The following is a 24,998-nucleotide window of genomic DNA, read 5'->3' on the forward strand; positions in this document are numbered from 1 at the left end:
TTTCTTGGTTCCCGCCTTTTAACAAAAATTTCAAAGTTTAATTTATATGAAGACTTCTTAACATCACACACTTCTATAAATACATTATGCCTGCCAGTATTTGTTTTGAAAAACATAAGCCATGCATTGCAAACTGCAATAATCATCAATTTAAACTTACAGTGTATTGTCTCAAGAAAATTCAGATTGAGCCCACCAAAATGTTTTTCTGAATGCTTCCTGACTTTTAAGTTGCAAGTTTATTAGTTTTGTGAACTGAAATCCCAGGCAAGTAAGTGATTTTATAAAGTATTAGGTGTACTTTAAGAAGGTCTCTCTTTCATTTTGCCTTGCAATATGAGCAATTTTTAATCTGGATTGTGTTGAGTAGTAACATTTTAGTGAAGTTTCTGCTGCTGGTTTATGTAAATTGTGAATATTACATTGTTAGTTTCTAAAGATGAACACAAGGAATCATTGCATTACCAAGGGATGAGAAAATCAATTCATATTTATCAAATACATGTATTAGGAAATATGGACATAACACATCTGGTCAAGAGGATTGTCCCCGAATCACATTCTAGATCACAATCTTTCAAAAAATTTTCAATAAGTCCAAGTGGAGATTTTCATCGAGCTTCAAGCTCTTCAACCACATGCTGCTACTGTGGAAGAAATTAACAAGTGACAATATTGGAAACAAAGTGAACTGCAAGGACTCCACCTTTGTGAGTGTGAAAATTGGCTATGCTGAATGTTCTCAGAGTGCTACACCTACTTCCGACTAGAAATATTGGAGGACCCAGGTTCTAACTGAATATTTCAAATGGACTGCAAGTGCTTCTGCCGTTAAGAATTGTGTACCAAGCTGCAGATTTTAACTACTGGAGCTTCTCCAAGAATAACTGCAGGGAGAATATTTCAAATGGACTGCAAGTACTTCTGCCGTTAAGAATTATGTACCAAGCTGCATATTTTAACTACTGGAGCTTCTCCAACAATAACTGCAGGGAGATCCAGTTAAATTCACTGCAGATGGGATATTCTTTCTGTACAAAAAAGTGTTGTATTAAATAACTAAAAAAATTTAATACTAAAAAAATGAAAAGGATAGAGACTTTGTTTTACCAAAATTTTACAATAATTCTCTAAGTAAAATTGAAAACTGTACAAAAAATTTTTTTAATCAGTGACAGTGTCCCCCCCCCAAAAACAGGGGCTGGCCTTAGGGAAGTTGTTACTTGGCAACCAATAACCCTCTTTCCTACTACCCTGCTACCAGGGGCCATTAGGGGATCTTGAAGGACCCATGAATTACTTCCATAGCAGGTATGGTGTTGGGTCTTCTCTTACATGTGAGATAAATACGTTATCTGGTAACTGCTGCTTGATGGCTGGAAGCACCCTATTGCTAACGAAGTCCAGTTGGTTAATACTTTCCGCAGTGCAAAGCATCAAACATTTCAATAGCTAAACCTGGAAGAAATTACAGTTCATGACTGGGCTGTTCAAAATGTATTGCTTATTACCATAGAGTTTTACTTAGCTGAAGTCTCCCTACAAACGTTTTCAAAATGTTACATAAAACCAATGATATTCTTGAACACTTAAGGAATTCTAGAGATGGATTTTGAGTATGTTGAAACTTACTCAGAAGTTGTATTTCCCCCCAAGCTTCACTTAGCCACCTTGGTGTCAAGTTATAACTCCAGATAAAGTAACAACTTTGAGATTTTTTGAACTCCCCCAGTGATTTTAGAACAATCTTTTGTACCTTAAACATTCATAACCCCTTTGAATAACATCTAATAATCAAATTGACTTGTAATTAAAATTATGACTGAAATAAGAGAACTTGAAAAGTTTTATTCATAGCACCAATGCTTTGGATAATTCCAGCATGTACCAGGAAGTCCTTCATTTTAGAAGACCTCTCCAAGGCAGTTAAATTTTGATGTGTTCCCTAACACCCATAATGCTTTAAATAACCTGTAAACACTAGACTAAGAAAACAAGTATTCAGAAAACGTGGGAAACTACCATAGGTCTTTCACACAGCATTGAGGGTAAGCATGCTTAAGTAAAGTGAATGGCCTCTGCTGCAAAAATGACAAATTCACCAGCATATGAATATAACGGTAATGAAGCCTTTAAATGTCCAGCAAATAAATCTACATTCATAACCAAATGTCTTTGTTACCACCAAAATACCTCCGTACTTTAAGAGCAGAGACATCTCTTTAGCTTGCCCGAATATAAACATTGAAGTGTCTATTAAACATATGAATCCAGGAATGCGGTATTGCTTTCATGGTACATTCTGTAACACACTAGAAATCTACTGTATTTGTATCAATACATCAGTAAGAGCACTGTAAAGCCACAAAATTGGCATTAAAATTATCATTGCGTAAGCAATGCTGTTATTTAAATCTATCTACAACACTTAACCTATATTATACATTTTTCGTTCAATGCCTACAAACGAGAAGATTAAGAAAAGTTACAACTAAATTCTTAAGAGTAAATGGCATTACAGCAAGCCATCTTACCACTAAATTTTTTGCAAACAAACATGTAACTGCATGAAACCTGGGCTAAAAACTAAATTCTTACAAGCAACTGACATTATAGCATGCAACTTAATAAATTCTTACAGGCAAATGATGTCACTGCACAAAATTTAGCTAAGAAGTAAAGTTTCATGAGCAATGACGTTATCACCCCCTAGCCAATGGACTTTTAAAAGGCAGCCTCACCATTAAATTTTTGCTAACAAATGATGTAACTTGATGAAATCTTGGCTAACAACTAAGTTCTTACAAAGAAATGAAGCTGTCACACCAAACCGTGGCTAAAATCCAAATTCTTTAACGCAAATGACGTTCCTGAATGCAACACGGGATAAAATTAAAATTGCAAATAACTGATGTTATCAGGCATAACCTCATTTAAAATCAAAATTTCAAGTAGAAACTTTTGACATCTTTACTTTTGCTAAATGTTTCCATTAAGTTCAATTCTGAGCAGCCAGGAAAAGTTAAAGTGGAATCCAAACCGCTGAATGTGAATGGGAATATCATTAATGTTCAGACATTTTTAGGGTTCTTTAATGCTTCTCATGTCATCATCACAGACTACAGTCTTTATTCCAAGTACAGTTCCTTATACCAAGCTAATAAAAACTCACTAGAAAACAGTAAAACAAAATACACGTCTGAGAGATTCCATTCATTCTGTACCTTCAATATGAGCAAAAGAAGTGGGCAAAGTGGCTGACAACAATGCAAGGCACCACTCGAGACCACTGCATTGATGAGTCAGCACAGATGGCAACCCCCAAATCTGAGGCTCTGGAAGACGTGCTATTTGCACTAAGGTAACATTAATACCAAAAAGTAGCAGTCGGGTATCAACTTTTAAGGACACCTGCCTAATCTCTACATTAACTCAAATCATCTACATAATACAGTTATTTCCTGCATACTCTGTAATCAAAAGACGAAACATTGTTGAAATGTTGTTCTTTCAACTGTGGTCACTTTGCAAATGGCTGTCTTATCCCTGAATTTTCCTAAGACTTCATTTAAAGCTTTATCACATGCATTTGGCTTGCATATTAAAGGGATTCAAACGTCTTTTAATACTGTAACATGTTGCAGAGGTATAACATTCCAACACACCAAACTAATCTGACTGACACAGCAAAAAATGTGGCATGCGGCAATGAACAAACAATGACAGTAATGAAGCTCTTTCTTGCAATTCCTTCAGCAATAAAAAACACTTAAAGGCAAAGCAATGCGCACATTCAAAACCAAAGAACTGATCAATCCGCTAAGCATGAAATACAATAGACAGGAAATCCAATGAACACAGACAAATCAATGTCAATGTAAATCTAACATTCAAATGGATATCAAGCAAAACTGACTGACGGCAAAAGACCCAATCCCTCCAATAAATGGGATCAGTAGCAATTTACATAAACTGATAGTAATAAAAACTCTAGCTTTTCTTACAATTCTTTAAACAAAAGCCTACAGCCAAAGCAACTGGCACACTGTCAACTGAAGAACTGATCAATCAATGAAGCTTCAACTGAAGTAGGTCAGTGTCAAGGATGGTGCCAAAAATAAAAAACAGTTCCCTTCAAACTTCATAGACTAAGAAAACCAATTATTTATGAATCACATACAGAAGTTAAAACCAGATGCCACATTACAAACAAATTACGGAATAGGAATAACATCCACTGAGACATCATATTGGGTGCAGTATCAAAAATCAAGTGTGAATACTGTACCGTAATCACCAAGAACATGACTAACCAGGTTTTCAATATGGCAAGGGTCCGAGTTACTAACAGGAGAAACATGATGTGATATATAATAAGCTATAGCGTACTGCATAAAAAACAGAAGCCACATCAAATAAAATCTGGAAAGACAGATAATGTAAGAATAAGAATAGGTGTAGTATACAGCTTCTATTGCCAGAAATACAATATGGAAAAACTGGAAGTTCCTTATTGCAAACCAAAGGGATTTTCTGCAATGAATACTTCCTTTAATGTAAAAAGAGAAAAACTACACAAAGCTGAATCATGCCACACTAAAACCTAACAGAAGGGTCACTGATTTTTCGTCTATACGCATCAGAAACATTGAAGATCCACACATATGGACTGAGATGGCCTACAGCAATGACAATGGTTATTACTAGAATTCAAAGGTACTTCAAACACCTCTCGATTTCATACAAAGTGGCATGATGTTTAACATCCCAGCAGAAGCCTAACAAATCTGATCAACATAGCAAGATACCTCTTTCTTCTGACAAATGGGATTTGTAGCAATGTATGTAAGCTGACAGTAAACTTATGTCTTCCTCTTAATTCATTAAGCAGTAACAAACCTATGGCCATAGCAAAACCCACATTCACAACTGCAACACTCACCATTAAGCACAGCAAGAAATGAAACAGGTATGAAGTCCTAACAACATGAATCAAAGTCAGTAACTATAAAATATAAAAAAATTGGTTCCTTCCAAACCTGACGTCATAAGCCAAACAAAAAAGTGAAAACCAAGTATCACTTACAAACATATTGCTTAATAAAACCCTTGGGGACATCCATAGATTCTGTGCATTATCAAAAGTCAAGAAATATTCACCAACCATGACTAAGTCCCTCACACAGTCACCATGAACACAAGTAACCGAAATCAAAATCGTAACAGAACAAAACTGCAGTGGTATACAATATGCTGTATAAAGTACACTGGATACAAGGTAGTTAAAGATGCAGAGTCCATAGACTGTAACCGATAACTATGAAGCCGGCAAGGACAGAAGCGATGACCCATACAAGGTGGTTGGAGAGACAAATAAAGCTACTGTTACATGTATTACAATTCTGCAAAAGGTGAAGGTTCCCAATTGCAGACAATATAGAAGTACAGAGAAAACACTGCAAGAAGGATATGCACGTCACACTCAAACGTAACAACGATAAGAAAAAGGGTCACTCATTTTTCCCGTCTATGTGCAACAGAAACTGAATATGAAGACCCACATGACTGAATTGAGACTTGGACAGAAAAGGCTGACACAGAGGGACCTCAGGTATGTAACAGTGAATCCAAGTGAGGTCTGAATAGTCAATAAGGCTGATAACCATAGCCTAGAAACTTGTAACAACACTGCAGAAGGTAATAATTTCTTTAAACAAATGAAAGAAGGCAAGCCATAAAGAATGAACTAAATGGTTATCAGCAATTAAAATTATAATGTTTAGTCTTTTCCTGACAACCCATTCTGATGCAAGTCGTCATTTTTACCTTTCCAAATTCTATATCTACCAGTGTACCAAAAAGAATATACTACTGAATTCACTTTAATAAGTGAATGTTTCGCAAGGAAACATTTGAAGTACGACACTCCAGTCAACATGGACAGATTCCTTTGAGAAGTGAGATATTGTGAAGTGAATCAGGAAAGAACAAACAGAATTTGTAGTACAGCCACTTTAAGAGCAGAAATATAAAAAAATACCAAGGACTTCTTTCCTTAGATCCGGAAAAAGTGTTTAAACAAAGACTCAAATGTTCTGTAACGCAGAAGAGCAAACAAATTCCATATACTGTAAGTGCAATGAACAGTATGACAAAAAGATTCATAATTTACACGATGTGCCTGAGAATGTAAAGATTGAAGCATACAGCAAAATTGTATATGCAAGACAGCAGACAGTACAGTACACAGCACATACAAGCAGTTGCTAAGAGCATTTTAAGACAGGTCAGAGCATGACACACTTGAAATTAAAAAGTCAAAAGCCCAAGTTTGAAGTAACAAGAGCACTGAAGAGAAAAATTAATTGTTTCAATTCTTATCAAAAAGGCTCAGGAAAGGAAAGGTTCCAGCAAAATGGGAACACAACTCCTTCCCCACAAAGTGGGATATGTCTGATACATAACTCGAGGACCTATGCACAACAAATAGCATGCAGTACCAAGAAGCAAAACCAGCTTTGGTGGGTCTTACAATATAACAAGAAGGGAATCCTTCAGACCATCAATGAATAAATTCAGAAAGGATTTATGAAAACATGGAAAGACAAATTTGCAAGTGTTAATGTTGCTAATAAAGTCAAAATGCTTCTGCGTCAACCATATCACAACGATAAGAGAAAAGACTTTTGTAGATTTCACAAAAAAAGGAAAAAGGAATCCTTCAAATTGTCAGGAAGGAGACTCAGAAAAGATTTAGACAAAGTCCAGACTGTTAGAGAAAATCAGAATTGACTGAAAAGTGAAAGCAAAATACCAGTAACAAAATAAGCACAAACAAAATCCTTCAAGCTGAGAAGGAAACCATTCTCGCAGAGTTAAGAACTCACAGGACCAGTGACTTCATAAATATGTCCATCAGGGCAAGTTAAAAAAACATGGACAAATTACGAATGGAGTCAGACAAGTCCTTCAAAATAGGGAAAGACCAAACTAGAATTTATCTGAGAGAGCAACCCAAAATATTTCCTTTGGACAAGAGAAAAAGAAATGCCAAACAAATCTGTGACTAAACAACATTTAATAAAAAATTTCATGCAATCAATGTCGTAAGCTGAAAATCTTTGTAACCTGAAATATCACTGAATATCGTAAGAAAGCATTGCTTTTTATCCTTTGGGTGTCTTGAAAACAATGTAACCTGCATATTATTGAGTTTTTCGTGAAAAAACCTTCCAAATTTTGACCATTCTGCTGTTTTGGAGCCATACTTCTCCCATCGGATCAGCGTCGTAAACCGGGAACGTGCGCTGTAACCCAGGAAATAATATTTGATGAATATATTTGAGGAGCTTTGTAAACTCCAAACATCGTAAGCTCAGCCCATAGTAACCCTGGGACTGCCTGTATTGGCAAGTAGGTGAAAGAGAAGAGAGCAGGTAGAACCCAAATAATAACGCAATAATAAGTTATGGGAGAGAAGATGCAAAACAAGGAGTCATAGGTAGGGGCCTGGGGTGATTGGTAATGAGTCACTAAGTGGCTCAAGAGGCAATGGAACAATGGAAAACCTACTTACAATCTCAAATTCAGAATGATTTTAATGAACGTAATTCAAAATTTCAAGTACTTCTGAAATTTTTCAACCAAAGCGACCCAAACACCAGTGAAGTTTTGCATTGTCAACACAACTTGAATAAAAGAACCTGAATAGACATCAGAATTCAAGTAACAAACTGCCTCTAAATCATGAAGACCAGAGAGAAAGAAGTCAACAATGGATTTGGGGACTGATAACCATATTGTATGAAATCTGAAGAGATTAATAACTAGCTGAAAATGTTTACGGAGCTTTTGTGCACAACTTCCCCCCTCATTATACAATAAACAACTGAATGGGTTAAGGAAGGAGTGATAAATAGATATAGTTTTTCTTAGAGACAACTAAACTACAGGATTTGTTTTCCTGTCTATTGATGTTGCAACCAAAACACCGCAGTTACTTTGGGATCCTTTGCCGATACTATTACGTTAACCAGTTTGTCACAAAACAATACCAAGCCAATTCAGAAAATTCTTCCCCCCTAAATAAATGCACCACCTTCCTGTTACTACTGATCACCAATGGTATACTTTAGGCTAAGATGTCCTTTAATGAGGTTAGGTCTCTCATAATTCCTCTCCAAATCTGGTCTAAGTCCTCATCTACGCCCTTTCTTAATGATTTTTAGATTTCCCTACAAATTAACATTATGCCACTTTTTCTAAGAGATTAGCCCTGTGTTCATCTCATGCCAAATTATAACAATCAATTATCCAGCATCAGAAGACCACATCCGGAACTTACTAAATATCTACCTGTTATATAATTTCCCAATGAACTCCTCTTCAATTATAGCTGCAGATCACAACTGTTGGCAATGCATGAACAGACTACTCTCCCAAGACCTTTCGCCTACGCTAAAGACTTTTAGAAAACAGAGCCAGGTACATTGGTGACCTACATAAAATGTTATCCCTATATGTGGTGCCTCTTAATCATCTAACTTCCAGTGAACCTGTAAAATTCATCAACAGTTCTAACTAAGGTTTTCCCTTTGTTGGTTACAGCTGATGAGTTCTTTTAACTCTTCTGTATCTAACTTTCACTGAAAAAATAGTATAAGTCACCAATGCCTGGATCAACATAATATTGAATATAAGTACAGTGTGTACCCTAAATCTACTAGAATGATATTGTGCAAGAAGTGCCTGATATAACTGCAGATATAATTTTTGTAAGTAAAGAAGAAGTTTCGGAGTAATAAAAGCACCACTGGCCTTTATTTAGGTACAATATTAAATTGTTATTGTTAAGGACTTATAATTCTAGTTCATATCTGACACATTTACCTGTACAGTATTGTAAAATTCTGTTCATTATCTACTTGGTAGAGAGATAGATTTATTCTAGATATCTAGGGGTTAACATTATAGCCACATGAGCAAAGTATAAAAATTTAATTCCCACAAAAGTTTTATCCTGAAATCTTAGTATTAAGGGCAATGGCATGCTTACAGGATTCCAAAGTAATTAAGGAAATATAAACTAGGAATCAAAGTTTAACATAAAATTCAGTTGTTTTTAAGCACAAAGCCCAGGATAAAAGTCACAGCTTTGCACTCATGCAAACCAACAAGACTGAATATCAATACGACAGAGCAACCACTCCAACATGGGGACATGTGCAGACCAATGACAAAGACAAACAATAAACGACCACTTCTTCCATCCAAAGAAACTCAATATTACTAAGAAATCCAAGATGACAGTACTGGTCTGAGCAAGTGACAATGCATTCAATAAAATCACTTCAATATCTTTAGTATGAAGGATACCTTTTCTTTTAAAAAAGACCTCTATATACTTCAAAGGCATCGAAAAACATTTCATATTTACAACACCTCAGTATCCACTAACAACAGATTAGGCTTTTATGGCGTACTAAATTCTATTCAAAACTGAGAATAGTCACTTGGCCATTCTACTCTCAAAATGTTCATGTTTTCTTTGCCATTTGCTTAATCTTTTGATTTTATGTTACAGGAAATAACAATACTGTCAAGATGATTCAAGAAAATGAAAGGTAGAATCATCATTCCTGGGTGAAATGATGGAACTGCATCTTTAGCTTTCTTCACCCTATCACCCAAACTAAGGAACATAATGATCGTGGAAAATCTCAGGCACATATAAAGTAATACCGACTTCCTTTCCATGAAGTTTTTAAGGGCTTTAATATACAAGACATACCTGAAACTTTTCAATGTTCACTTATGAGACATGATACAACACTACACTAAAAATGCCCCCAGAATTGATGAATTTCATGTTCACGTTCTTTTGGCTTACAGTGTTATTGCAAGTGCATTGACATAAATAGATTTCAAGATGTACTCTCAACCATGATGAGCAATACCACATTTCTAAATTAATAAGTCTATGTAAACACTAAAGACTGCTCATTTTCAGTCCAAATTAAAGGGTAGATGTGTCTGCATGAAAAACATGGAAATACCTTCCAAGGCATAACCTCATTTAGGCATAATTATAGATATACTTGCTTGACAATATTGGCTAAACAAAAGTTACAGTCATACTTTGGTGAACTAAGCATTTTTACAGTTGATGCCATTCAATTTATCTCAGTATTCTTTCTCTCTCAGAGAGCGAAACCTATGGCTAACCCCAATGTTTTCTGAAGACACTATTTTCGAAGGCATCACACTTAGTATATAGGTTATTACCTGCAATATGGGAGTTAAGATACACAGCATAACTGAACCGACTTGAAAAATCTATAAAAAAAAAACCTCCCCACATATGGAGTTATCCAAGTATTGGTGCTATGAATAACACTTCTCAGGTATTCTGAGTTCAACACAATGTTAGTCACAAGCCCATCTGAGCAGTAGATGCTCTTCAAATGAATCATGAATCCATAGAGCCACAATGGTCTTAAGATCACTCAAGAACTTTTTAAAAATTATCGAAGTTATTACTATACCTGGAGCAACTACTTCACAAGCCAACTTGGCACCAAGATAGCTAGGAAGAAATTGGAAAATACAACCTTTTGATATAGTTACAATAAACTCAAATTCCTCCAAAATCCTCTAGTGTTTAAGATTGTCTTTGGTTCCATAACATTTCAAATACCTTTGGTAATCTGGATTCAACCAAGTAAAATGCTCTACCAGTAGGCAATACACTTTAGACAACACAGTCATGAGCTATAATTACTTCTTGTTAAAGCTATCAAACTGTTTCAGATACTTCATCCCAGTAAATGTTAAGCAACTGGACACTGAGCAACAAAGTGCTTCCGGCAATCAAACACAGCAGTTACCAGATACCATATTAATCTCCATCAAGAGAAGGCCCAACACCATACTCCCTACGGAAGCAATTCACAGATCCTCCAAGACTCTTCAGTGGCTGCTGGCAGCAGGACAGTAGGGAGAGGTCTCACTGGTGCCAAAGAACTCTGTTCGTTAAGACCAGCCCCTTGGGGTGTAGGCACATGCCTTTATTTTTCAGTCTTTCCATTTTTACTGCAAGTACATCTGGAAGAGAACTTCAATTTTAGATACAGCAGAAACATCAAAGATTACAATAAAGATTTCCAACTGACATAAGTCTGAGAGTATGCTTGACCCTGTACTCTTGAAAACACACATCACAATTAATAAAATATTCTCTTTCATCCTGTTCAGCTTCTTATCTTGCTGATAAGACTTTACAAAATGGAAAATACCAAAATTTCTGTCTATTGAGACCCCACCAGTGCTGCTTTCTGTATTTTACTTTGGCCTATTCATACTTAGCTGTCTAACTTCTTTGACTACAACCTGGTCCCATTTTCACCCTCTGTTAAAAGAACAAATCTTTTACTCCAATCTTCTGAAGTTTTGAAATGACTCAATGATCTGGATAATTTCTTGAAAATAATAACAATCTACCAATTCTCCTATCATTGACAAACTGGACAATTCCTCCAATTTTGAGATTTTACAGTTGATAAACACTGTCATTTAGAATGTACTGTTTAAGTAAGACAAAAATTGCAATGTTTACTTTTTGTACCCACGAAATTTACCATCTAAAAAGTTAATTTTTTTACATTTAGTAAGTTCAGTTTCCATTTATGAGCGAAAGGTGGGCAAATAATGAATACTATTACAATTCCATGGGGGCAAAACTTTAGATAAAACACAACATAGTGCTAGTATTTTTATGGATTAATAACTACCTAAAGTCACTAAAAAACTCCCCTACAGAGAACACTGTCCAGAGTAGATGTTGCTCAATTTCTTTTACCTTTCCATCAACCCATGTTACACTTCTCACACGATACATCCTTCAACCCATCCTTATGAATCCAACGACAAGACTTGGTGGTCTTATTAACCTATATCATCACAATCATTTTGCAGATATGTAAGAATTCCAAGCAGCAAGTGGAAAAAGGGTCCACAAACAAGTCCAGACTTATGTCAAAGGAAATATCTGATGACATGACAAAGTTACTCAACTTTACATATCAAAAGTTCTCTTTAACAACTCAAATTAAACAGTCACAATAACATCATAGATCATTTCTGATACTTTAACATCTTGTACTACTATATTGCAGGAGTGGTCAATTCATTGGATGGAAACAATTTTTATTTTAGTATCACCTTACATGCACACTTTTAAGCTAATCTATGCCCTCTTAATAATACTCACACCTGTCTGTTAAATAATACTATACAATTTTTGAAACATAATAAGCACACATGCAAATAAAACTCAGTACTACTATTATCAAATCATTGAGCTAAGCAACTTAATGCTAAAACTTTTAATCTTTACCATCAAATGACATAAAAATTTCAGGAAAAACTAGTTTTTAAAAATTAATAAAACTAACACTTACTGTTCATAAACACAAATCTATTACTTTTTACTAATGCTTTATCCAGTTTTGAAGCCAAAGAGAGGCAGTGCTCCTTGGACCTTAGAGGTTCTTCCCCTTTCTCCTCAATAACATCACCAATTGTCCATAATGGCTAGCACTTGTAACCAGACTGATACTCAGTATGTTTGGATACCCACAGAGATGGCTAGGTGATCTTGCCCTACAGGACCTTATGGTGTGAAGATGTTTTTGGAAGAGTATACTGGGGTATAGCCTGTAATGCAGTATAGTAACCAATGAGTCCTTAGATTTAGATTAGTGTTTTTACAGCCTGTTTCAGTCTCCCAAGTGATACAACATGAACGTCAAGTACTAGTAACATGTCTTGAAAAAGTCACAACACCTGAGCTATCTTCACATAATAGACTCACACTGCCCATGGCCAGAACTTCTGCTATAGAACCCTACATCTCCTGCATCCTCCAGGAAGAAGGGGAGGAAAAACAACTGTAAGCTTTGAAAATTACAGCTAAGGTCTTGACTTCCTTTATGATGTCACCTACAAAGAAATCAGGATCAAAAGTTTGGAAATCCTGCGTAACTGCACATGACTCTCTCTGACTAACCAAAAATATAGATTCCCCAATTTTTAAGCGAATGTGCTACAAAAAGGCTCCCAAAATCTTCTAGAAACAATGGCACTAGTAAAACACTAAAGCTGTTTCATTTCCTCCCCAAAGCAGACAATGGAGTGTGGAAATACCCTAGAAATCAGCAATGTCAACTGCTCATTTGCCCAAAATTATAACACACACATCTGTATTTGTTAAGTACAATGCACAGAAAATGAACTACACAACAAACTAGTATAACTGCTTCAGAGAGTAAATAGACGGGACAACAACGCTCCAGAGGTGGGCTAAGCAAGAATTAGGGAATAAACCCTTCATTTAGATGGCAGCATTACTGACTCATGTAAACAAATGCCAATTTCTCTCTCTCCGCTATCATAATCTAAAACAAATAGCACTTAAGACTGCCAACATGCTCCATTCAACTACAAGCATGTAATCACTATTTCACAGTGACTTTATAAAGAAAAGGTGTAAAATCTGGGAGATGGAGGACGCAGAACGCTGTCACAACAAAAAAAAAAATACTATGCATCAGTGACATCTGTAACCAAATGAGTGGTGGGGGATATTAACTTGAAAGGGCACAAGATTTTTTTGTTTACTCATGATGCTATTCGTGGCTAACACCTTACTGTGTCATTAGCATAGCAAAATTATTATAAAAGGCTTGTACACTGTATGGACACTGGCTTTTCTTAATTAAAATTTTGGCCACTACTGCAGTATAGTCTTGTAATAACGATTAGCAGGTGTATTCATAAGCATAACATATGGAACCCACTGAAAATCACAGGATTCAAAATGGCTTGTCAAAATATGAAGTTATACGATATAAACAAACACAAAAAGATTAAGTTTCAACCCCCATAATTCTGACTTTTTAAGTACAAACACAAACCTCTTTCTAGATAACATATACCAGTAATCAATTCATTTCTTTCAACATACTTTAATTTGAGAAATAAAATATGTTATGCCTGTGAATAGCAAACACAAAACAAAATATAAAATAAGTTAATTTATATAGTGTTTTTCTTGGATGACAAAAGATATAAAATCTGACAAACAGAAAATAATTCTTTGGCTTATAACACAATTACTACACACTACATCTCTCACAACTCTTCCTTACATCATCACCCACAGATCACATCATGGCTCCAACTAACTTTGGATTCATTTTCGAAGTTTAATTAACAATTCCTGTTCCTGTCAAACCATCCTTACTTGATTCATACCCTTTCCTGATTTGAACATTCCTTGCACTTTAAACTATACATACATATGTTAAAATATCCTGTCACTTAGAAAAGCTGTACAGAGAAAGTACGAACACAAAAGAAGGAAATGAATGCTCTATGCAAGGCAGCATTCTGATGTGTCAAAAAATTAAAGAAGTAGAGCTGCAACCAAGGTACTTCAGTTAGCACATTCAAAAGCTGAACTGCAAGGCTTCTACAAATGTGCTAATTCTTCATCCACGACTTCATTGGCTGGGCAATCAGAGAGAAGGTACTTAAGAGAGTACAGTTATGCAGAGTGAATTACCGAGATGTCAGAAGCTGTCAGCTGGCAAGAGTCAAACAAATGCCTCCTACAGTAACTTCATGCTTTTGTTCAAAGTGGGTGACATGAATCGCACTTGGAAAAATACAGGATATAGACAATTCTGCTACTTTGATTGATCAGAGATCCTTCTCAAATGGAAAGATTGCTATGTTCTCGCCAATGCTACTCAGTATTAATCTTCAGGTGCACAAGAAAGTTTGACATTTCTCTCTCTAACAATACAAACACATCCCACAGCACACAAAATCATGCAATTTATGCATACATCTAGCACACTATGAAAAAAGTTACCAAATTAAGATGACAGCTTAGCAATTAAGAAAATGTTAGGAAGTCTCCTTAAATCCCCAAGACTGAAGTATTCAAGGAAATGTCTTTCAATTGCAAGGAATTAGAATGTGAGGGAAATGAGCGCCAGCAGATGGTAGCAGAAAAGATCATATAACCAGCTTGGGTGCTGGAAGAAGGAAGAATGGATGAATCTATCACTCAATCAACAAAGTTTCAGTCAAGACCAGGCACCAAGCACCAGGACCTATGCAATTGTTTAACTGAGAGTTATGCCTTTTAAAGTGTCATACTGCGTGACATGCATTCAGATCTATATGACAAGTATAACTGGTGTACGTAAACTGCACGTATCTAAGCCCAAATTAGTAAAAAGTAAAGACATGAAACTTATGACTCTTTGGTGCTCCAGCAAAATCTTGAACTTCTTAATGAGGTTATTCATTTACGCTATCCAAGAAGCCACACAATCTGAAAATGACAGTGAAGACTTTAATGCTATTATACAATATATAAATTTTAATGTAAGAATTCTTGACATTTAAAGACTGTTCATACCATGTCGCTAGATAAATACTGGGTTTTGATGTCGCAAAAAACTTTATTTGTGCAAACCCAATAACATATTTGCTGACATTTACAGTCTCAACTGCCCCAAGAATCACTCTTTTGTCTAACAATTGGAAGTATGGTGGTCTAACAACACAAGCCACCTCGAATCTCTGGTATTCACCAATCATCCACATATTTTGTGTGGTTTGGGTATTGGGAGGAGGAAACTCAATACAGTATATGATGAATGTGATTATATCAAAGCACCTTTGTTATAAAAATTGTTACATCACCTCCCACCATTCACGTATCTACTTGAAGTACAATTAAGGCGTGAGACAATCGCTTATGTCACAGTGTTTTCATATATCTTCATAATCCAAGTCAGCTGAAGACTTATGAATCAGGTACTGAGTGTCTGATAACTCAGGAAAGTAGCTTACTGTGAGGATCAATTCACAGTATGTTAAGAGAAATGCTTGTACTTGGTAAACCCAACAGATTTACCATACAATTACATTTATTATTCATTGTATGCAAATCCAACCATTTATTTGTGACATCTCTTCAATACAAAATTTATGGTGTCCCTCAGGAGGTGAAAGCGGTCTGCCAAAAGTACCTCTGAAAGCCAGGGATGGCTTGACCATCTCGCAAAGCCAGAGAGCAAGTTTTGGACATCGCCTTGTCCCTGTTGGTCCAGTTAGTAAATCAGGGCTTGCACTCATGAGCATCTTGTCTGGATTACCATCAATGAAGTCCCTGAGGAAGGAGACCTAGAAGCTCTCATGTCTCGTCAGGAATTGAAAGATTTTCTCCATAAACTCATAAATGAATGGAAATGAGAGACCCCCTGCACACTGAACATATGATACAAAAGGCCATGCAATTTACCCACTCTCTTTGCCAAAGTTAAAGCTAGTGGAAGTCTTCATCCAAAGCCTCCCTCATGGGCTTGAATGCAACACTGTTCAAAGCCCCTCATGAGATTTGACAACTTAAGAGAGGATGAAAGCTCCTAACCCTTCAATTGGCAAACATGGCTCAAAAGCAGAGATGACCCACTTCCTAAGCACAGAGCACCATAAATATTAACACTGAAAAAATACCAGAAATACAGTTAGCAGTAAGGACAGTCCACTTAACTTTGGCTTGCTGCAGAGATTAGCACACAAAATAACAGAATAATGCTGGAAAGAAACCTTCTCACAACAAGCTGGGAAACTCTGGACATACGAGATATTAAGAGAAACTACAGACTCATAAAATGAGGAGGGTAACTGATGAATCTTGAGGTTCTAGGTATACCAAGTATCATTAGACTGTTTCCGTCTGTCAGACAAAAGGGAGTTTCAAGACAGTAAACATGGACAAATACATACAACAGATTTGCCATGGAATAATCCCATGAGAGCAAATGTCTATGTATGTAATAAACAATCTAGAAATCTATGATTAAATCATGAGCACTCGATCCAAGTTATCTTGAAATGTTTTTGACACAGACAATTGCCTTAAAAAGCAAGAACTCTGGATTAGAAGGAAGTATTTGATCACTGAATTCATTGATTTAACAGAGAGTCAACTGATTCCATAAAAATGAAGTCAAGATTAATGTCAATATTACCTTTCCATCAGATCTAATTCCTGCTGTGTGAGGTCATCTCTGTAAAACCTTCTGGCCAAATCTGCTGACTAATCACTGCCTCCTTTATAACATGGGGCTATGGTCACCAAGAACAGTATGACTTCCATTTTCAAATCACGCTACCATACCTTTACAACAGAAAAAGAATATTGGTGAGATATACATTTAACATAAAAATGCAGGAAACCTGAAAACAGTATTCCTCATCAGTGATCCAAACTACTAAATTCAAACGCTACGGGCTCAATCGACATTAAAAGTGAAAATTGGGGAGATGTAAAGTTGAAGAGGTTAGACAGGGAAGTGCGATGAGTGAGGCTAAAGAGGATGAAAGAAGAACACAGTACTGTCTTTAGTGTGCCATGCAAGTTGCCCTATATGTCGTATTCCACAGTGGGGACTCCTGCCAACAAGAGTCATCTCAAAAGAAGATGAAGTTAAAGAGAAATCCTATAAATTCATAGAATATTCTTTAACTTACATGACTATTTATTCAAATTTTATGCAGACAAAACATGGCACACATAAAAGTTCCTAAACCTACGTGTGTGTGAGAGGAACAAGATGAATGACCTTGTACAGCTGTGCAAAAAACAACCATGAAAACTTAAATTTACCTCATACAACTTAAGCTGCACACTGCACTAAATAAAAAAAAAAAACCTTCTTTTGTTACACAATGCTAAGGAACAATGAGAGACTATTTTGTACCTCTGAGAAGACAAGAGTAGTTTTGCAATACAGTAATATGTATTGAGTCTCTTCCTCTCCAACTGTACCTATTTCACTTTGCTTAGTTTGCTAAACTACTTCAAAATAATACTTAACTTGCACTTGAAACAATTTCACTTCTTGACAAAGTACATAATTATTTATGTCTTACCTTTGATTTCAGTATAAAATGTCCTCTATCCATAATCAAACCAGTCATTTTCTATCTTCTTAGAATTCCCTGTATACAGACAGGAGACTGCCTTTCTTGCAAGATAGGAAGTGTCGTCATGTGGTTTTCCTCATCAGAAGACTCATCTTCAGCTGAAAAAGTTATGGCATGAAGAAGAGGACAAATCCTGTACGAGTTGATTTCTTCAAAGAGGCAAAATGATAGAAATGGCAACTGGGATCTTCATAATATTGTTAGTGAAGCCTGGCTTACAAATTATCACAGTATCTCTATACAGGCAGACTTTAGCATGCATGCTGCATCTTGCAAGCAGCATCCGTGAGAAGCTGTTGACTGAATCTTACTTAAATGTTACCGTATTTCCTCAGAGATGTCTCCTGACATTTTCCCACCAGTTATTAATAGGTGGTTTTGAGGCACCATGCCCCAAGAAGCTGAGATTCTTATAGTAAGGAGCTCTCCGGCTCTAGCCTGACAACACTGAGGTTTCATTTGATCAGGCAGTACTGGCCAGTCCATAAGAAACACATAGATAATATCAGTCATGCTCTGAAGAGGAGTAATGGCAAGGCTATTGCATCTACGTTCTAACAGGACTTCTTGTCTGTTCCTTAGAGGTAATGTTGCTCTTCAGCATATGCCTCAACAGTTTTAAGGAAATGTTGCAATCAAAGCTTATACAGGAGTAATTTTAGTAGCTTGAGGCATAATTAAATGGCAAATTACAACAACTGTCTAGACAAATCAGCACTGCTGAGTATGCAGATGGTAAATTCCATCAAATATCTTCCAACTCTCCACTAATTCTGTAAGTCTATACTAATGGGCATAGCATGCAAACATATGGTTTTCCTTGTCAGGCAACTCATCTTTTAGTTTTAAGCTATCAGTGTAAGGTTTCAAAGTAAAAGTATAAAAAGTACTGAAATTGCTGGCATACACACTGTGCTCACAATATTTCATTCCAACTCTTCAGCTGTATGGCCCTAAGCTCTCTCAAGAGCATACAGCTAAATTCCTTTTGTGCTTGCTGAAATCGTCTGAAATACCTGTGGAGATACATGCTGAGGAGCACCAATACCGTTTAAGACAGAATACAATTCTTGCTAAAACTCATACAGGCACAACAGCCTTGTCGTAACTTTGCTTCAGAACAAGATTGAGATGTTTTATGTATTTCTCAACTGGACTGGTCCATCCAATCAAATGAGACCTCATGTGCAACCTGGTCAGATCAACTGAGGGTCTTACTGTATGAAATCTCAACTTCTTGGGACATGATGCTCCAAAACCACCTATAACAGCAGGTGAGGATGTGGCAGAGAGAGCATCTCCCAGGATAAACAGTGTCTTTTAAATAAGATTCAATTAGCAGTTTCTCTAACATGATGCTTGCAAAATGCAACATACATGCGAAATCCGTCTGTGCAGAAGGACTATGATAAGTCTGAATCAGCTTCAATAGCAATATTATAAAATATACCAGCTCTAACTTGCACCACTCTGCTCTTTTGAAGAAGAAAAATCCAGTAGGGCTTTCCCTTTTCTGCCTGGTCTTATCTGGTGAGACCTGAACAAAAGAGAACAATAAAATATTAAGTAGAGTTCCCGGACAATCTCTGTGAATAATAGTGTTATACTTCACACACAAAATTGAACTTGCTTCCATTCATGTGGTTCACTGAGAAAAATGCTACTGTATTAAAGCACAACAGCATTTACGTAATATCTTCAGGTTACGAAAAATAATTTCTCAAAGAGAATAAAATGGAAAACTTTGCATTTCACGAAGTTTGAGGTTACTTATAATGATATCTTGTAAATTACTGTTAAATATTTTTGTGCACGGGATTTACAAAAGGTTTATGCAAAAGGAAAGGAAAGGAAACAAAACTGGAAATAACTTTGATATTAGCTACACTAAACCGAGTCAAGAAAATAGAGAAAAAACCATTTCTGAACAAAAGGACCTACCAGCTATTCAAAATAATGAATACAGTCAGCAGGAAGATAATGAAGATGTCAGAGTGAGTGTTCATGCTACACTACCTTTGAGCTTGAACAATGATAAGCAGCCCTTCAAATGCACTTCCAATAACCATTATCATAATGCAATTTTATAAGCAGAATCAATTTACATGATGTTGATGAGTTTCTTGCATTTTCAATTACAAGATTAACTCCGCAGTGCATCGTCTGCGTTTGATCTACACGAACAAAAATGAAGGCATGTCAATCATCAAATATACCAACCTGATGCACATATGCTTCATCAGGCTTAAAATGATCTTAGTTCCTTTGAAACAGATCAGTCAGAACCAACAACCAATGATAACGTGGATAAACTACACTCCTTCTTAAATGTGAAGTGTGTTTTCTTCTTAGGGACCAAACTTCAAACAATTACCTTCTCTAGCCTTAGGTAAATACTTCTACAGCATCGGTTACTATAACAGGCCCATATACAGCCGTTTCACTGATCCTGAAATGCAGGCAAAAAAGATATAAAATTAAATATTGAGAAAAATACAGTACACTGTCAACTGATGTATTGCAAGCAGCAATTGCAATTGTATGTGTACTACAATACACAAAAATATTCAGCGCAACCTAAATAATTGATAATGCTGGTTCATAAGAAGTATAAAACATATCATAATGTGATTTTATAAACAATAAAACTATATTTCAAGATCATAGTTCAGAGTTACTTACATTTATCCACTAGGAATATTCCACAGTATATATATAGCCTAAGACTGTTCTACTTAAAAGTACAGTAATAAAAACAAGAAAATACCAGCTTCATGAAGAACAGACACTCCCACAAGCATATTTGATCCTGGTTCCTTTAAAGCAGAAAATTGCCGTGACCCACAGACAATAATGATATGGGTACCCTTCAATTCTTCTTCCTGAACACAAGGACATCCTTTCTCTACCCAAACTGAAACTCCTGAGCAAAATTTTGTCTAAATCTTCAGTAAATCCTTCTCAAGGATATGTTATCTGAAAGGTAAGTAAAAATATGTGAAATTACTCAACTGACTGATACACATGTAATTGACAGTGCGATACATAACCATGTACTTTGTGCTGCACTGTATATATAAACGATCAAATATCACACAATCATTTTATAAAACACATTCAGCCCATAATGAAGGTAAATACTAGAGAAGAAAATAATGAAATTCACGAGAATGAGGAGAACGAGCAAGATATTACAACTGAAGAACACACACCACAACAAGTATGAAATATGGCAGTAAGAGTGCAGTAAACCTGTCAAGGAAATCATGAACAGATGCAGAGTTAGGACCATGTACTACCCCAGGAACTTGTTACGAGTGCCCCAAGATGGGGCTCTATTAATCTTATCCATATTCCTATGTCAGTGGTACACTGGTACTTCCATAAATGCCACTTCAATTTTAGGGGTCATGTGGATAAAACTAAATATATATTCTGTCTAACTTTCATGGGAAATGCTAATTACCTTTTCTGCCTGAAGTAATTTTGTCTCCAAATACATCATACTCCACTTATCAAGAAAAATAACATACATACTACTAGGCACCTATAAGATGCTGTGAGTTGTTTAAATTTCATCCTAATTGAAATCTGAAGCTAGTTGTATGTACAGTATTAGTATAGTTTTTGGGTTTTTTTTACTGTAATGTGGATTCAAATATATTTTCCATTGAAGCTGACTGATGATAAAAACAAAAAATTCAGTGTCTTGAGATTCAAAAATACATTATGCTTAGGTTAGGTTACTGTGGTACTGTACCTTATTTCAATGAATGTTCAGGGGCATTTGGTATGCTAACAGTTACATGTAATAAAATTCCAGTCTTTAAAATTATATGTCTAGGTGAACAGTGAACATCATTCGTGTAAGGCTTTGGATACCAAAAACCTGTAACAACTCTATGCAGCCAACTGGGAGAAAACTCATATAATACGCCTGTTTTCTCAAAATCACAACTACCTCAAGTCTTTTGGTGAACACTGAGAAATGCATAAGTTAATTTATGTTACACTCATAACTAGCAGAAAACCAGGAAATCTGCCTTTTTGTTAGGAATCAGACAACTCATATATAAAAGTTATGCTGAATTTTACAGTTTTCTTTCTTAGTCTTGCAGCTACTGGGAATATACAAAAAGTTGTTAATCTATGGGTAAAGGGTACATGTGAAAGGTTTCACCACAGAACATGTAAGCATTCCGGTTACAAAACTTAAGGTTAACCAGGGTGGGAAAAGGCCCTCAATAAATTCAGTTGGGATGCAATCTTTTCAGTGGCATCTGACCCTTTCAATTCTATTAATGGGATAGATGAGAATGTAGAATCTGGGCCAAAGGCCAAGCACTGGGACCTTTGAGGTCAATCAGTGCTGAAAAGGGAAACTGGGAGTAAATAAGGTTTAAATGTATAACAGGAAGAAAAAGAATGAAAGAGGTTGCAGCTAGGGAACAAAGGGGCACTGCAAAGCCCTTAAGTAATGCCTAAAGTGCAATGTATGAGGTGCACTGATAGCACTACTCTCCTACTGGGTAAATTTTATTAAGGTCTTGAAGACCCAGTACCACAGGTCATGTTAGATGGTGCATCACTGGTATGGTTATGTTTGGTCAAGAGAAGTTTTGAGGAGGATAGCCCCTTTGTCAGGCCAGACACCGTCTCAGGTAAGATTAGGGTAAAACTACAGGGTAACTCTGCACGGACTATTACCTTGGAAATCGATTTTTCCTATACTATTCGTGCTGCTGACGTAGGCGATGGTGTTTATTGTCGGTCAGTCATTATTATTAACCGCATATCTACCCCAACATAGTTGGGGATCCTTTGAGAACGTGGGGTTTTGGGTGGGGGGAAATTGTTGGGAGAAAGACCGGACTGCCATGTTGTTATGGAATGGTTCTGCACGTGTGCAAGTCATCAGGGAGCCATGTGTTCAAGAAGGGATTGGCTAAGAAAACCTATTATAAGGGGAACCATACTAACCTAATGTACCCTAACCTAACCTAGCAGGCTGTGTTACTTAGCTGGGGGGTCCCCAGAACTGCTGGTGAAGGAAACTAGGTACATCTAAGCCGGCTGTCCGCGGTGAGCTAGGCTATGGCAGTTGATGTTTTTCTATGGAACTTTACCTGCTGAACAAGAATTTAAGGTAATATTTTGTCGCTCAGCTGTAATTAAGCTGTAAATTATTTTAGAACTGTAGCCGACAGTAAAGGGGACCTGCTGGGAATCGGGGTTTTGGGTGTGGTAAAACCCTTTCGAGAATAGCTAACAGTAAGGGGGACCCGTTGGGAATTCGGGGTTTTTGGTGGGGTAAATAACTTGGGAAAAGTTTATTGTTGTATTTCCTGTTATATGTGTCATTTGGAACGCAAGAAACAAGCGTAAAAAGATGGGGGAATAAATGGATAGTGGGAGCCGTTCCAAAGGCACTTTTCATTCATTACTAGTACTGCTGATTCTAAGCCTTAACACGCATGCGCTAGCTTTCGGTTCGCCAATCAGCAGCTGCCGGTTTTCTGCGCTTAGCGAGAGACTGTCAATTGACGTTTTCCTGTGTTATTTTACTTGCTGAACAAGAATTTAAAGTAATTACCTCTTGCCAGAACATACAAGCTTGCCAGGAATCTCAAAAAGTGCAGATAAGGTGCGCAGCGCCGTTCTGCCACGGCGACCTATAGCGGCCACCCAAGTTGAAAGCGGAAATGGTAATGTTTTGTTTCCCGTTTACGAAAGCTTCGAATAGTGTGCAGTGGAGCTAGACAATGGCAAATGAAGTTTTTCAATGTTATTTTACTTGCCGACTGACAAAATATTATTTTAAATTCTTGTTCAGCAGGTAAAATAACATAGGAAAACATCAATTGCCATAGGCTAGCTCACCGCGGACAGCCGACTTAGAATTACTGGAAACTCCACTTTTTACCAAAAGCCCCCTGATGTTAATTACAGGTTAATTACAGTCGACCGACAAAATATAACAGTAAGTTGTTAGTAAGCAACCAAAACACTAAAGGAAAATTAAATTTCCAAGGTAATAACCGAAGCAGAGCAACCCAATAGTTCTCCCAAGATTAGTTTAGGATGTATACATTTGAAATAAGGGCTCCTTAAATTTTTCCCCTTTATTGACATCTGGCTATACATGACGCACAGCCTACATATTCTCTTGTTCACTCAGCATACTCCGCCCTTGCCTCAACACTAAGCCTGGGTTGCTATTTTCATTACGAAAACAGAACCGACAATTACCTGTACCGTCCATGTTAATAATAATGAAATGGGGCCGAGCCAAAGAGCCGTGACATATAACGTCACCTATAATAATAAAACAGAGACTAATATACATTAAAACTTTATACAAAACATAAAAATATATTATTGGAATAGATAATGTTGAAGAGATTGCCAATATCAACTTACTTTTGGCCTAAATTTGACATAAATGGCGAAGAAGCAATCCGGTTTGTCAGGGACCCTGTTTTGTTTACATTTTGAAGCTCGTGGGCTACAGGTGAGACACCCAGAGTATCGTACGTAATGAGTATAAAATATATGTGGAATAGTTTTTATATATATCTTTATCTTGTTGTAGAAGACTATTTATAAGCATAACATTTTATAAAAACCGGTAGTCTAATTTTAATTATTTTCTTATGATTATAACAACCTTGGTTATCATCGTACGTCTGCCAATCAACTTCGACTGCTTGTTCCCGACAGGTGGAAATTTGAAATTTATTTTTTATTATTATCAAACGCTTCCCATTCAACCTCTGTGATAGCAGTTGAGAGGTCTCTAGTGAGAAGATAAATGACGATTACTCTTCTGTAAATAATTACGGTTAAATTTCTTTCCAAAATTTGTTTAGAATTCAGCATAAGTTTTCTATCAATATCGGCAAAATTAGAGAAAACTAATTAGGGGCAAC

General features: G+C 36.4%; 1 long non-coding RNA gene across 2 annotated transcripts; it reads right to left on the minus strand.

Annotated features, from left to right (window-relative positions):
* Window positions 1–488: 488 nt before the first annotated feature.
* Window positions 489–24,555, minus strand: LOC136856061 (uncharacterized). Of its 2 annotated transcripts, none has more exons than XR_010858212.1 (6): window positions 24,490–24,555; window positions 20,837–21,045; window positions 20,290–20,518; window positions 18,016–19,606; window positions 17,112–17,260; window positions 489–15,403 (listed from the first exon to the last, which is right to left on the minus strand). It is a non-coding gene; the product is annotated as an uncharacterized lncRNA (long non-coding RNA). The 2 variants fall into 2 exon arrangements; XR_010858213.1 differs by having other exon boundaries at window positions 20,444–20,518; window positions 24,490–24,546.
* Between the last annotated feature and the right edge of the window lie 443 nt (window positions 24,556–24,998).

Source organism: Macrobrachium rosenbergii, chromosome 34 (assembly GCF_040412425.1).
Source record: "Macrobrachium rosenbergii isolate ZJJX-2024 chromosome 34, ASM4041242v1, whole genome shotgun sequence".
NCBI lineage: Eukaryota > Metazoa > Arthropoda > Malacostraca > Decapoda > Palaemonidae > Macrobrachium > Macrobrachium rosenbergii.